Source organism: Vidua chalybeata, chromosome 14 (genome assembly GCF_026979565.1).
Source record: "Vidua chalybeata isolate OUT-0048 chromosome 14, bVidCha1 merged haplotype, whole genome shotgun sequence".
Taxonomy (NCBI): Eukaryota; Metazoa; Chordata; class Aves; order Passeriformes; family Viduidae; genus Vidua; species Vidua chalybeata.
In genome coordinates, this window is record NC_071543.1 from 13,709,154 (window position 1) to 13,724,355 (window position 15,202).

A 15,202-nucleotide genomic window follows, 5' to 3' on the forward strand; every position below is an offset into this window, starting at 1 on the left:
GCACTGCTGCAGTTCTCAGGTCTGTCCCATTCCCTCCACATCTGTGGTCTGGGGGAACTGGGACCATGACCCCAACAGTTGGGGCAAGTCAGATTTAAGCCTGAGAGGAGAACACCACAGGATTGGATAATGATCTAAAATTTGTTAACATCATTTAAATACTGAGGAAAAAAATTAGCAACATTCACGTTGCTGAGATAATTTTTGCTGTGAATGATGAAACAGGAATGTCTTGGCTTGTAGGCTTGGGGATGCATGTGTAACTGTGATTGGTTCTGAATCACCCTTCTGTGTCCCTTCTCTCTATCACTTCCTTCTCCAGAAATCAGACTCAAATACAGAAATAATTGAATCTTGTAATTAAATCTCATCTTATGGAAGGAAATTGGGTTTAACTCTGATTTATGAGTACTGATAACACTTTGAAATAAAAAGCTCAAGCAGCATGAACACTGTGCATCCTGTACCTCAAACAGCTATTTCAGTATTAGACAGTTATTTCTAGTAACAATCAATAATCATGGAATTGCCCTTGCAGGAGTAGAACATGGAAAATGATTGCTCTTTTTCATTTGCTCATTAAAACTGCACTAACAAAAAAATACTGTGCCCATATTTCTCCCTGTTGTGCCTGGCTTTACATGGATCCAGCCATGAATCTCTAAAATATCCCTGTCTAGCATTAATAGAGATAAATAAACTTACCTCAAAGTAAAAAAAAAAAGTACATGATTGCCATTCCACAGATTTTAGTTCAATTTTCTTGATATTTTATAGGCAGTAAAGATAATGCAATAACAGGTAGAAACTTGCTATAAAATAAACTTTAAAGAAGGGGAAAGAATCCAAACCCACATTCTGGTAGCAGTGAGATATTAATAAAAATTCCCCAAGGTTATTTCCAATGAACTTTCTCCTTACTCCATGTCCAAATTGCCTTGTACAGAGAAAGGAATTGGTTAAATACTTTGCAGGAAGATGAAATACCGAGTTCCTTCAAGAAACAGGAGAAGCACATGGAGACAACAGCACGAGCCTTGTGCTGCAGCTGGATTGTCACTGACATGGCCAACACATGGAATTTCATCTCCAATCATGCAGTGTGCAGATTTTAGTCTCAGCCACGGGTGCTGGATGACCACATCCAAACCTCAGTCTCATTGGTTTGTTCTTTGTAAAGCAGAAATTTAAATCTTCCCCGGTTGCACAGGATAACCAAAAAATGATCCAAAAGCTCAACACCAGTGAATTGTTTTTTCTCCACTGAGCTTTTTTCAGAAATCTGAATAAAGAGCGATACTCAAGCCCTGTCCTGTCTCCCAGCATTTCGGTGTCTCCCTGAGGACTCATGGGCTGGGCAACAGCTTCACTGTTTATTCTCCCTGCAAGAACATCCCATCAACAATGTCCCTTTCTCACCTGCATCCCGAGCGAGGGAGGCCTGACCCCCATGGTGCTGCTCTGTCCAGCTGTGTGTGAGCAGCTCCTCATGAGCCCGGGCAGCGAGAAAGGTCTGACAGGAGCCCGGTCTGTCCAAGCCCTGCACAGCTAGTGGTGTCAGTGAGAGATGAGAGAGACCTCATGTAACACCCTCACGGACAGCAGAGCTCCAGTGTGAGCTCAGGCAGGATCTATCCTGGCTACAGCCAGCCTGGCAGGCAGGAGCACGGGAGGGAGGCAAGGGGATGGAGCAGCAGCAGTGAACAGACAACGAGTGTGGTGTCAGGATGCTGCTGGGCCAATGAGAAATACAAGTTCAGAATACAAATCTCATGAAGAGGGATGTGGAATGAACACCAGTAATGAAATCAGGTGGCAGAGCTCAGAGACAGCTTGTTCTCCAGGGACACTGCCTTGTGGCTTGCATGGTGAGTGTTTGAAGCCTTACAGAATTGTTTCTCTTAGGAGGTGAAAATGATGATAAGAGTCAAATCTTTCTTCAGCTCATTCCCTCCCAGTTACAGGTGTTGAAAGTTCTGCTTCTGTAAACATGGGAAAGGTCAGCAATAGCTAGCAGTTTCTATGCTGGCAGTTTTCAAACACACTTCTCTAGCCAGTTCTGTGCCCTGAAGCCCTTTTTGTTCTCTCCTCCAGTGAGTTTTGAGGCTTTCCAGCTGCCTTCTTCCATGAACTCAGATAAAACCGCAATGTCCCACAAGCACTGGCAGCCAGTTTCTTAGGAAAATATCTGGATTTGGCAGTTATTTCTTGTTTAGTTCTTGTAAAACAACATTTCACCTCAGGCAACAGTCTCTTCTGTTTGTCCTGATGTAGCAGGAGAGTGTTTAGAGGTGCCTTTGGTTGGTCAGGTACCATCTCCTGTTAGCCTGAGCAGGATGTTTGATTCCCAGCACCTCATGGGTGTTCATTAACCATCGTTACTATTGTTTGGTCACATGCCTCCTTTTCCAGACTTATATTGTGATTTCCACCATTCCTAAGGAGCTGCATGAAAGAGGTTCATTGTTCGGTGGGAGACACTCACCACAGTTACACAGCTGGAGAAACATGCAGTGAGAAAAGGACTTCTTTTCCAAAAAAGGATCTTTACCTTGCCCTGTAGGTGAATTACATGTTGGAACATGCACACAAGTAATAGATAATATATATCCTGACTTTAGAGCAGAATTCAGGACAAAATAAAGCCCAAATGTAAACCCAGTAGAGATTAAAACCCAAAGAGGACAAGCATCTGTCCGTGGCAGAAGGTAACAGAGGGTAGCAGAGGGCTGTGTTATGGACACGGGGAAGGAGAAGAATAAGATCTGAGGAGGTGGACACAGCAGGACTTGCTACTGATTTCCTTCTCAAAGTTCTAAGCAAACTCCAGCACATGCCAAGGCAATCAGGGACATGGAACATAAAAATGCAATGTTTTTGTAGCTAGAGCCTTCATATGGATCTCATACACCTGAACCTGTACAGATTAAACCAACAGCCTGCCAGTGGCACATAAATCACTGTGGATTTATGCCTGGGGCTTGCTGCTTCACTTCAGAACTTGCAGCAGGGATGGGAAAAGCCTGAAGCTCTTGGAGCTGGTGTGGAGTGGGGGCTGCTGGATGTGCTGCTCTCCCAGATTAAAAAGCAAGATGTATTCCATCTGCCATCTGTATGGCAGTTGTCTTCTGTTAAGTGGGCAGTTTTCCTTATCTCTTTCACAACCAGTTCTCCCTCCGGGGAGACATCTGCTGACAATGGGCCATTGAATGTCCCTGCGTGACTGATAAAAGTTACAGCATCCCACTGTGAGATGCTCCGCCCAGAGGGAGGAGCCAAGCATTCCTACCTGGATATAATCTGGGTTTTTGGGACACCAGACTCAGCTTTTCCACTGGTTCCCAAGAGGAACAGTTGGGGTTTCCCACTGGACCTTCAGAAGAAGACTACACCCATCTAGAGGGTCACTGCTCCGACAGAACCACATCTGCCACTCCAGGAGGGCTGCAGCCACTCCAATTTGGACTGCTACCAGCACGCTGGCCAAAGGGGTGTCAGGTTGTATTCTGACTCTGTCAGTGGTTCTCCTTTTGTATTATTGCATGGATTTTGGTTTTTTTTCCCTTCTCCTAATAAATTGTATTTCTGACTTGGAGTCTCTTGCTGGTTTTGCTTTCAAACCAGAACAGCTGCACTGCCCCCTGACTCCTCTGGAAGTGACTCAGCTCCACCACAGGCAGAGGGAGTTCTGCAAGGAGCAGAGGTGAGTAGCTCAGTGCCAATCTTCCCTAATTCCTGCCTTCTGTGCGGAATCCTACAAGTGGTCAATTAAATCCTGCCTGAGGCAAGAGAGGAGGTTTTGGAAGACAGGCAGATTCCTGCTGAGGCTCTCCAGAGGGGTGCTCAGGTGAGCCAAACAAGTCCTGAGCTGCTCTGTTCGGAGGGTGCCAGGACATGGGCAGAGCCAGGCACATCAGGGAAGCAGCCAGGGGAATCTGCAGCATTCACTGTGCTAAGGCATCCTGACAGGGTCAGGATGGAACCTGAAGGAACCCTAAGCCTTTGGAGAGGACACCAAAGAAAGGAAACTAAAGCAAACCCAGAGGATTGTGTGAATTCCTGATCACCCCTGAGGAGAGTTTGGAAGTGTGGGGGACTGAATGTGCAAAGTGGCAGACAGATACTCGTGTCATGGAAAAGGCAGCCTGGCCTCTTTGGGAAAAGGCATCTTTTTGTTCTAGAAAGGCATCTGTGCAGTGAAAAAATGATGGGAGGATGTAAGACTGCCTAAGGAGCTTGGAAGGATGAGGGTGTGTGAATTGAACAGAAGGTAAGGAATTGTTCCAGCACAGGATGGGCAGGGAGACACTGGTGACAAAGATGCTGTGTAGGATTATGAAATCCCGTGGAAGTTTGGGTCCCCAAAGTCACGATCTTCTGACAGCACCACAAAACAAACCATCATTTCCTCAAGTAGTGTCGAGCTTTGATTGTCACTTCAGCTTTCACAGAGGATTTAAAGCAGGGAAATAGGATGTCACAATAATGAAAGCACAGCACCTCCACGGTGAAGGGAATGCAGGAAACGGGATCAGTGATGTGGCTTTGTGAGAAGGTCGTCAAAAAGTAGAAGCGAAGAAATCTGGAGGGTTCTGCTACTCTTTGCTTTGTTGCAGAAAGAGCAAAGGTAGGAAAAACAACAGCAAAAGAAATAAAAAAATGAAGAAGGATTTAATTCAAGGAGAATTGAAGATATTTTAAGCACTTTTGCAAGGTATTTTGAGATGAGAAGTGCTGAACTGTTCTCAGATCCACAAGTTCACCCCAGCCTCCCCCTTCACCCCAGCTCAGGCACACTGGAACTCATTTAACCAGTGTAAGAGTTTGCTGTCATGCCCACAGGTGTGGGAGCGTGAGAGTTGTGGGAATGGTAGGGTGAGAGACTGGGAGGGTGGAAGTTGAGCCAAGTTAAGGTGATCACCCAGTGCTTTATGTTAATCCTGTGTAATCTGTGTGGAATACTCATGGAAGAAAGAGGAAGCAGTGAGCAAAGTGACCAGAACTTCTCATATGCCAGATCTTCACTAATTCTCAAGTCCTTCATGACAGTTTGAAGTTAGGCCTGTGCCCTCCCCTGAGATGCCTCAGTTTGTTGAGAATGGAACAAACAGTCCTAAAGTTTAACTTTTTTTTTCTGTCTAATTTTCTCTAGTCTTTCCAAATATTGGCAATTGGCATCCTGCTCTATCCCCCTTGGGCAGCCATAGAGTCTGCACTGAGAGTTTGTGGTGAGAGAAGTCCATCAGCATGCCGGAATATTTGTGAGGCAGTGCTAATAAAAAAACTTAATGGCCCTTTAGTCCCCACTTCTTTTTTGAATTCTACCTCACTATAACCTATTTCCCCTGGGTGGAGCAGTATTTATGCTCCATATTTCATGCAAAAATTGCAGACAGTTGTCAACTCAGAATGAAAGCAAGATGGCAACATTACCTATGCAAGTGCTTTAGCTAAATGCTTCCTTCATTGCCCCCAAAAGGAAAAGACAAGACAGTGTGTAGCCATAATGTTCATCTGCAACATTTCTGATCTTTAGCTTTGGTTTACTAATTAGGCACACACTACTTATGTGAGTGCTGGATGTGGATTTTTTTCCTACTGTAGCAATCTGTGCACATCTCCCTTGGAAGGATGTTCAAATCAAGGGCAGCATTTCCAGAAAGATGTTCCAGTGTACATCCAAAATGAAATCTCAAAGAAATAATTTCCTGTCAGGCTGGACAAAATAACTCTGTAATTAAACTTTAGAAATTGCTAAGTTTAACCGAAAAATGGTCTAAAATTAGGACCACTGAAGAGTTGTTAAAAGCATTCCTAACAGTGGAAATTGTTGTGGTTTTTTGAAATTTATTTTTCCATCTCTTTTTTAAGCAGATGCTCAAAGGTGTCCACTACAGTTCAGCAAGTAAGAGAGCAGGGGTGGGAACTGGCTGCATTCCTTTTCCTTTTTTTCCTTTTCCTTATTATTTTGCTTTTAACCTTCCCCAAAGAAAATTCACCAGTTGGTTAGACTAGAAGGAACATGCCCCTGTTTCTCAGGCAGAGTCAGTGATTTAGGCACTAGAGAAGAACTCTCAGTGTACAGGATTTGTAAGTTAGATGGTCAGCACAGCTCAGTAGGAGGCACAGTTACAGCTCAGCCACAGCAGCATTAGATTCAGTGGCACTGATCCTCCCTGGCCAGTTTGGACATGGCAGGTTTATCCCATCTTTGAGTTAAATCCCAAATGAAAGAACAGATCTTTTTTTTTTCTTTTTCCTGTGGATTTCCTGAGTCAGCCACTGACCAAAGACAAGTCCCCAACTGGAAAATTATCCTCCAGTCAAAATTAGCTCTTTGCTGAAGATTTTGGAGATGTCCAGCCTGCTGCTGACTATATTTAGTGACTTTCTGCTTTCTCTATTCTCACATATATCTTAAAATTCCTGATAAGGAATAGAAGGAAAAGAACCACATGCCACAGGGGGAGATTATTAGCTTGGCTGAAGCTAAACAAGGCTGGAAGTCTTCTTGGAAACTGAGATCCCAATAACACCCAAGGAAGAGTTTCCCTAACACACTTTGGATAGTTCAGTAGCAGGAATTCCAAATAAGTCTTTGAACTTTCTGACAACTTTTGTCTGTTCAATATGAACAGCATGTGATCCCAAGCCAAGCATTGATTCAGACTTTTAAAAAAAGACATGAGAGAAACAGAACATTATCTTGGTTTAGGACAACGCAATCATGATACATTTGTTTCATCATGTGAAAGATGGCATGGAGTAGTCATGCAATTAAATTCAGGAGTTCATTTGCTGATTCCTTTAGAGTTTCAGGTATTTTTTCTTGCCAAAAGGAATTAGGCTGTAGATTCCATTTCGCACTCAAAAATCTGAACAGTTTGGTCCTAGCACATACCTGGATGAGATCAACGAGAGCTCCATCACATTTTAGCCTACCAATGAGTCACTGAGTGGCTTCAGCCACTTGCTGATCATTTTCATCTTGCATGGATCACTTTATTTTGTTTGCCTCTGTAATGAGAGTCTTGTCAGTGATGTCCTTATAGTTCAACTAAGTTTGGGTAAAGCTCAAATCCCATTTCTTAGAGGGGCTGCTCTTCAAGGGAAATACAAACTGGCTGGAGAGCCTGCAGGCAGAGTAACAGAAATCATCAAGGGTCCTTTAACTTGCCTTCATAACATACAAAGACAGAGAACTGTTGCAAATCCAGGCAATGCTGCTGCACAGAAGGGAATAATCTGTTCTGTGAGCTCATGTTGGGTAAGATAAGAAATAATGTGTGTAAACTGCAGTAAGAATTATTAAAGGGGGACATAAAATAAAAAGAAGTATTGGCAAAGGACAATGAAAGCCTTGGAATAGATTGTCTGGGGACGTGGTGAGGTCTGTTCCTGAAGGTCTTTAAAAGCAGGTCAGGAGTGCTTGGTTTTGATTAGACTTGGTTTGTGGTAAAAATATGGATTACCTGTTCTCTGAGGTCCCTTCTGGTTTCTGTGAAGCTGTTGTTTATCTTCCAGGACTGCAGTCCTGTGTCCTGTGCTCTTGGTGTGCTGCAGGAGGCTCAACAAAGAGTGTGAACTCCCTCTTCAAACCACTGTGGTGTAGCAAATGCTGCCAAGGGTGAATTTTCATGCTTACAAACTCTTTGAGAATGGAGTCTGAGGAATTCCCAATGGAGTCATCAAGGATGTCATGTGTAAGGTATTCCAGACCCAACAGAAATAGGATACCATTGATATTTCTATGAAACCTCAAAATCATGCGTGATTTTTCCTTTGTCTGCAATTGCTGGCAAATGTCATTATTCATTTTCTTGAATGGCTTTGTCAGGGTTTTCATCTCCTTTGAAATCCTGATGCATCCTAAATGCCACTCCCTCTGTGCAGCAGTGCTGGCAGAGCACTTCCTGTGATCTTCCTGGTCGTTACTCATTTCTTAGGGTCACCCTCATGAACTTTGTCAGGGGCTGTTGTGTGATGCAGTCACACTGGCTGCACCCTGTACAGGTTTCTTCCTGATCATGATGCAATATTCATTCCCAACAGATGAGAGCGGCTTTTGGGGAAATAACTGGTTTTGCCTCAGTCAGTTGGTTGCAGTACTGAGGGATGTGCACACCAAGGGACAGCTCACCTTAATCTCTGATCCCTTGGGTTTGCTGACCAGGACAGAGGAAAGTCACGTCCTTTTTTCCCTTCAAAGGAGCCAATGAGGCAGATCAGTAGCACAAGAATGGAGGTGCATAACAGAGCATTGTTGAAAGGTGGAAGAACAAAAGAAAAAGAGGAAAAGAACATCTGTTCTTCTGTCAGGCCACGGGGTTAATCCAGGTGCTATGGTACTGGCTTGGATAGAAACCTGTGCCAGACCTGCCTCCAATCATAGCTGCACCACTGGGTCTGTTGCCTTCCACTGTCCCTAGGAATTTGTATCATTTGATTACTGATGGATTTGAAATTGAAAATTTACCAGTTACGTAAGAAATGGGACAGAATGAACCCCGTAGTTGTGTGGCCAGTGAAAGAGACACCAAGAAAACATCTCAAAGGCATCTACCAGACTTCCCAGGCAGAGGCTTATTCTGTGACAATCCATCCCATTCCAAAAGCTGAATAAAAAATTAACATAGCCAAAAATTTGTATGACAGTAATGACCATAACCCCCTGGCAGCCCTAGGACAGGCCCTCCTAGCCCCAACACAGCCAAGCTGAGTGTGCTGTGGAAAACATTGCTGCTCTGTGCACTGGCCAAATCGCTTTTTCAAATGACCTTTTGTTGCAAACCATGTCTGCTACGTAAAAAGGAAATTAAAAATAAATAAAAGTTTGCAGTGGTTAGTTGATCAAAGCTTTTGCTTGCCCCTGTGGTCTCAGCAGAAAGCAATGTTACAGCCTCACACTGGATGGGTTTATTTGGTGAGGTCTGATGGGAGCTGATAATTTTGCAGTCCTAGAGGCCAAGAAGGAAAAGGTAGATGGCTTATCTGGGTTCTGCTTTTGGGGATTTTCCCCACAGTGGTTCTTTATTGTAATTGGGAGATTTTACTTTTGTATGTCCCATATGAGAATTTAGTGGGTGTTAAGCAATACTGACTTGTATAAGATGCAAGATTAGAAATAGCATTAAATGGTGTCACAGCTCTGTCTCAGGCCATGGTTCCAACATGTTTATCTTCAAAGTAGATTTAGGAATTATAATTCAAACTGGAGCAGGTGTTGAGAAAGAATCTTGGGACATCAGGGAGGTCAGAAAACAGAGCTATACCCAGAGTACAGGCTGCCACATGGGCCAGAGGTATCTGAGTTGTCTTTAAACTCAGTGGCTTGAGGGCTGAAAGAAAGAAACCCATTTGTTCAGAAATGTGCCCTGTGCCTCTTCCAGTAGGAATAGAAAGGAGGAGAGAAAACAATCCAATCCTTTTCTGTGATGGTTTTGATCGGGCTTGTACGAAATTTTGGTGGAAATTGCAAGGAACTGTGGTATTTCTTGCATTTTCTCTTCCTGGGAATTTGAGGAAGCAGTCTGTGCTTTTATTTTAGACTGGAAAGCCTTAGAGCAAGGGCTGTTCACTTTTAAAAGGCATAAATTAATTGAGCTACTTCCACAGGACTATGATAATGCTGGAGTTAACTTAGTACGTAGCTGCTGGGCGGGAGTGGGCACTCTGCAGGAAGAGAAACATGAATAACTGACTGTGATGCTGGTGTCCTGGGAGCTTTCATTTGTATTTTTGCTTTTTATTAATAAAAACTTGCCAATAAAATAGGATTCCCCATAAGATCACTATGGCAAACTTGTCAGAAGAATTCAGTAGTCCCTCATGGTCACCTCCTTGTGCCATTGCAAAAATGTTTACCTTTTACAGCTGCAAAAACTAGCAAGAATTGTGTGGGGGAAGGGAATATCTGGGTGAATGTGGCAGGGAAAATAATAGTTCTTGCTCTCAGACAGCCTTGTGACCCTCTGAGCATGTCAGGAAATGGATCTCTCTGACATTCTGGATTTAATCTCTGAGTGTATTCACACCCAGAAGTGAGAGGATGTATTTTTGTCTTCTAATATGGGGAGAAGTAACAGAGGGAAAGAAGCAATATGGAGCACTGTGCAGGTGGAGGTATGAACCTGTGTGTGTGTGTGGAAGAGACTGCACTACCCTGATAAAAGGAGAGATTTGCTGGCTGACAACAGGGAATGCTTTCTGCAGTACAAGGAATTTAGGGAGCAGCACCTGATCCCTGATGAGGTCAGAGAGTCAAAGCCCAACTAAACTAATGCAAAAGAAGTGGAAGTACCCAGTCACCAAGCCTGTCAGCTCTGCCCCAAAGATTGGTATCAAAGCACAGGCAGAGGAGGGGCAGAGATGCACTGCAGGTTTGGGAGGGGACAGCAGAGGGAAGGGAGCTCCTGCTGTCCTGCCACAGCACCTGACCCATCCCCCAGACAAACGGGTTTGTGTTTCCAGTTCTCAGGCAGTTATTGCTTCCCCCAGAATGAGCAGAGGCTGGAGGGTACATTACCTGGGGAGTGGATGGGCCCGGGGGACTGGCCCTGGGCAGAGGCACGTCTGTCCCAGGATAGCTCTGGGCACGGCAGTGCCGGGACTGGGAGACTCGGGTACAGCAGCAGAGGGCCCGTGGGAGCCACGGGTGTCAGTGAGAGCACACACACAGACATCCTCTCACTTCTGGGTGTGAATACACTCAGAGATTAAATCCAGAATGTCAGAGCGCTCCGTTTCCTGACACGCTCAGAGGGTCACAAGGCTGTCTGAGAGCAAGAACTATTATTTTCCCTGCCACATTCACCCAGATATTCCCTTCCCCCACAAAATTCTTGCTAGTTTTTGCGGCTGTAAAAGGTAAACATTTTTGCAATGGCACAAGGAGGTGACAATGAGGGACTACTGAATTCTTCTGATGAATTGGCCATAGCAGGCAAAGGGGGACTGATACCAAGCTGCAGCTTGGCTTGAAGCAACCAGGACTCCTATCAGAGCTACGTTGCTAGAGAGAATCCTGGGAGGACAGCCTGTTCCATCCCTGATGCCCAGTGGAGGCATAATGAAATGCCAGGGCTGAAGCCTCGAGTTACAAAACTGCAATCAAGAAACATAACACAGGTTTTTAAAGGTGGGGTGGGCAGCCAGTGCAACGGGCTCTCAAGAGAAAGGCTGTAAATTTTTCAGCACTTCAGATAAGTTAATTAGGACTGGAAGATTTAATGAAAGATTTCTACTTTCCATCAGAAACTTGAAGAGAGTTTCTTTGCACAGCAAGGCAGCCTGTATCCTAATACCATTCAGTGCAGGTGTTACCAGGCAAAATTGCCATGGCTTGTGTTTCAGGGATCAAACTAGAACCTGGCAGTGGCCTCCCTGAGCCTTGAAGGATACAGGAGGGGTGTGGGAGAGGCAAGAAGCAAAGGGTTGCTTGTTTAGTCAGGGACCATCCTCTTACCACAGACAGATTTTCACCACTGTTATGGGGCATATTCAGGGAATGTGATAATGAATTCACCATAGCTATGTGAATAAATAAAGCCAGTCAGCAAAACCCCATGGAACACTCCCAACACATTCTGGTTCCTGTAACAGGGTATTAATGACTGTGTTAATTAGGCAGTGTGGAAGCAGCTTACAGTGTCACAGACACAGAAAATTACAATGGCAGGATATTGAAATATTCCTTCCCACAATGCTTTTTGCACAAGCCCCATCATTTGACATTTACTTTGTGTTTTACTGTTTGCTAAAGAGACTGAATTTGATGACTCTCAGAGGAGCCTCAGAGGACCATGATGACCCAGGTGACTTAAATTTCTTCATGCTGTGTTAGAAGAAAGAAACTTCTCAACAGAAACTCTCCTCTCTGTGGCCACGCATGGTTGGTCAACCAACCCCATACATGGGTCATTAACATTTAGAAATTGGGGATTTCAAACCTCACAGTCTTAAGGCAATAGGCTGGGGAAGAACAGATATTTCCCTTTTCTCAAGCAATAATTTGTACCTGCATGTTTTGGAGCCAGTGGAAATCGTGTATTAGTCATTCTCAAATACTGTTTGGTACAAGCAGAAAAAAAAGTATTTCACAGTATATTACTGTCTAGATCACTGCAAGCATTTATCCATTTTTAGAACTCATTTTTCAGCAACTATTAAGAACTCCTGTCTTGATGCATTTCCTCTGTGGTTGTGTTCAGAGTGTGGGCTGGCTGATGTTGGACAGGGGAAGGGAAGGCAGCAGAGTTACAGCATTTGGAAATTAAAAGAATCCATGAAATCATCCATTCCTCCATCTGCCTGTGCATGCATAATAATGTGGTGTTCACTTTTGAAAGGTTGCTGGATGGATTTGTCAACCACTTTCAATAAGAGATAACTACACTGTCTTAAAAACACATTGTTATGAAGAGTTTTGAGATATTCCATCGTGACAATCTTGTCTAGAAGAGAAGAATTTCATCTTCTATCCACTGGGTAATTTCAGTGCACAGTGGCCAGGAAACAGATCTGATTTCCTGTGTTCTTACCCTGAGAGAGACTCTGGAGAAGCCCTCTGAGAGCCCTCAGAGGTGGGAAGACTTGTCAGAAAGTGATTAACATGCTCAATTTTCCATGTTATTTAATGGGCTGAAGATTCCTGATTTCATCCCAGTTCACAGCATTTGAGTGGTCATTTAGGAAAGGTTGAAAACTGCTGGATTTTGCTACTGTGGGTTTCCTTTCACTGTGTCAGCACATTTCCTTGGAGCCAACACTCTGGGCTGTGTGGATGGATAGTGGAGAACGTTTTGTTTATATTTAGACTTGTTCCAGACATGAGATTAGTAGAATAAATAAAGATAGAAGTACAAAGATTAGAAAGGTTTTAATTTGATACAGGCACCATTAATGGTTTATTTACTTTGTGTTCTTGGAACTTGAGCTGTCTTTTAATAACTAAAAATGCTCCAGAACAGCTTCAGAGATCAACAGGGAGAGGAAGACAGAGCCAAAAGCAGCAGAAGCCAGGTAACCTGGGACAGGTATTGCAGTCAAGAGCAGCAGGCCATGTTGTTTTGGAGTGATATGGATGGATATTTGCAAATCCCACAGAAAGGAGGTCAGCTAAGGGTAGCGTCAGGAGGGCCTCTGATGTTGTTTTGTGGCTTATTAGCAGAGTAAAATCAAATTAAATAATGCCACAGAGTTGCTAACAACATTATCCTCTGGAAAATGTGTTAGAAAACACTTCCTCAGCCCTGACAGGGTGTCCCAGATTGAAAAGCAAGATGTATTCCATCTGCCATCTGTATGGCAGTTGTCTTCTGTTAAGTGGGCAGTTTTCCTTATCTCTTTCACAACCAGTTCTCCCTCCGGGGAGACATCTGCTGATAATGGGCCATTGAATGTCCCTGCATGACTGATAAAAGTTACAGCATCCCACTGTGAGATGCTCTGCCCAGAGGGAGGAGCCAAGCATTCCTACCTGGATATAATCTGGGTTTTTGGGACACCAGACTCAGCTTTTCCGCCGGATTTCTGGGAGGACTGCAGCCATTCCAATTTGGACAGCTGCCAACACCCTGACCAAAAAGGGTGTCAGGTTGTATTCTGACTCTGTCAGTGGTTTTCCTTTTGTATTATTGCATGTATTTTGTTTTCTTTTTTGCTTTTCCTAATAAATTCTATTTCTGACTTGGAGTCTGTCACTGGTTTTGTTTTCAAAGCAGAACACAGGGGTAAAGACAGAGTGAATTCAGCATGAGCTCTAAATGTGTGCATGATTTCTGTGTCCTTCCCAGAAAATGAGGAATGTTTGCAGGAGTCCAGGTGAGTCAAACTGGGGATGCTTCTAGGAATTCTTTTCTGAACTGAGGATTTCAGCCCTTACTGCTTTGGGGGGGGAAGACCCAGCATCCCTTCCACAGGAGGCAGAGTGTTCACAGCATCCTAAAACAGGCCAGTGAGCCACCTGAGATTCACATTCACAGGTTCTCACACCTGTGCTGTGCATCTTTCCTAAGCAATGGTGCTGACCTGAATAAAGCATTTTACTAATGCTAATTTTATTAGCATGTTACTAATGCTTTACCTTTTTACTAAGACAAAATTGGTTTATCAGGTTGGTCAGTGGCTGCTGGTGCCTGCAGCAGATCCAAGCACTGGCTCGTGGCTGCTGAGCTGCTGTTTGATGCCAAAGCACCTTCATCCTGAGAGGGAAGGAGAGGAGGCTTTCCCTCCCTGTGCCACTGGATCACTCCTTCACCTCTGCTCATTTCCATGACTCAATTATCTCCCACATTCAAAGGGAAATATTTCCCCAAATAATTTAAATGATAAAGAGCTGGTCCAAGTTTGTGAAGTACTTTGTAATTCTGGTTGGAAAAACCCCGCAGAAGAGTTGGTGCACAACACAGATGGTTTTTAGAGTTGTACTGCCCAAAGTCAAATGACTTCTGATTTTTTCCTGTGCTTATTTCTGTATTTATTGCACATATTCATCAAGCTGTATTTAGAAAGTCTAATGTAATCACATTCATAATTGTGATATTTTCCTGGTGCTTAATTTTATTATCCTCTGCAAACACTAGAAAGAAATTCCAACTCAGTCCTGACTTTAGAACAAGTTTTGCTTTTGTCTTCAGTCAAACTAACATTTTCTTCCATTTAATGTTCTCTTTTCCCAGCCTCAAGAAGAAATCAACACATGTTAGTTGTTGAGACTTCTTTCCATCCGTAAGGAATTCCAGGAAGTTCTCCTACGAGACCTTGGGGTGGTGCTAGTTCTGGTATTTTTCTTTCAAAAATTAAAATATTTTCTGACTTGATATATAAATGTTGTCTGAGTGCAGCTTTGAGTGCTTATGGAAACACACTGCCAGGTAGGATCAGACCACTGGAACTCAGCTCCAGGACCTGGAGTCATGTGGAATAGCTGTGATGCTTCCATTCATTTGTTTAGGAGTCAGTGAGTAAATTTTATCCCTGATTTACAGCTTGACCAAGGAGACTGTGGAGAAACTGCATGGAAAGTTTTAACTCTGGTGAGTGCTTGGAAAATAATTAGAGTATGTACTGGGACCTTGCAGTTCTCTGGATTTTGGATTTGCAATTCATGTGAAGACTTGTCCAATACTTGGTGAGCACCTTGAGCTTTGAGATTTTTACGAGAAAAATCCCAACAAAGGAATTCCTTTCTCTTCAGTGCTTG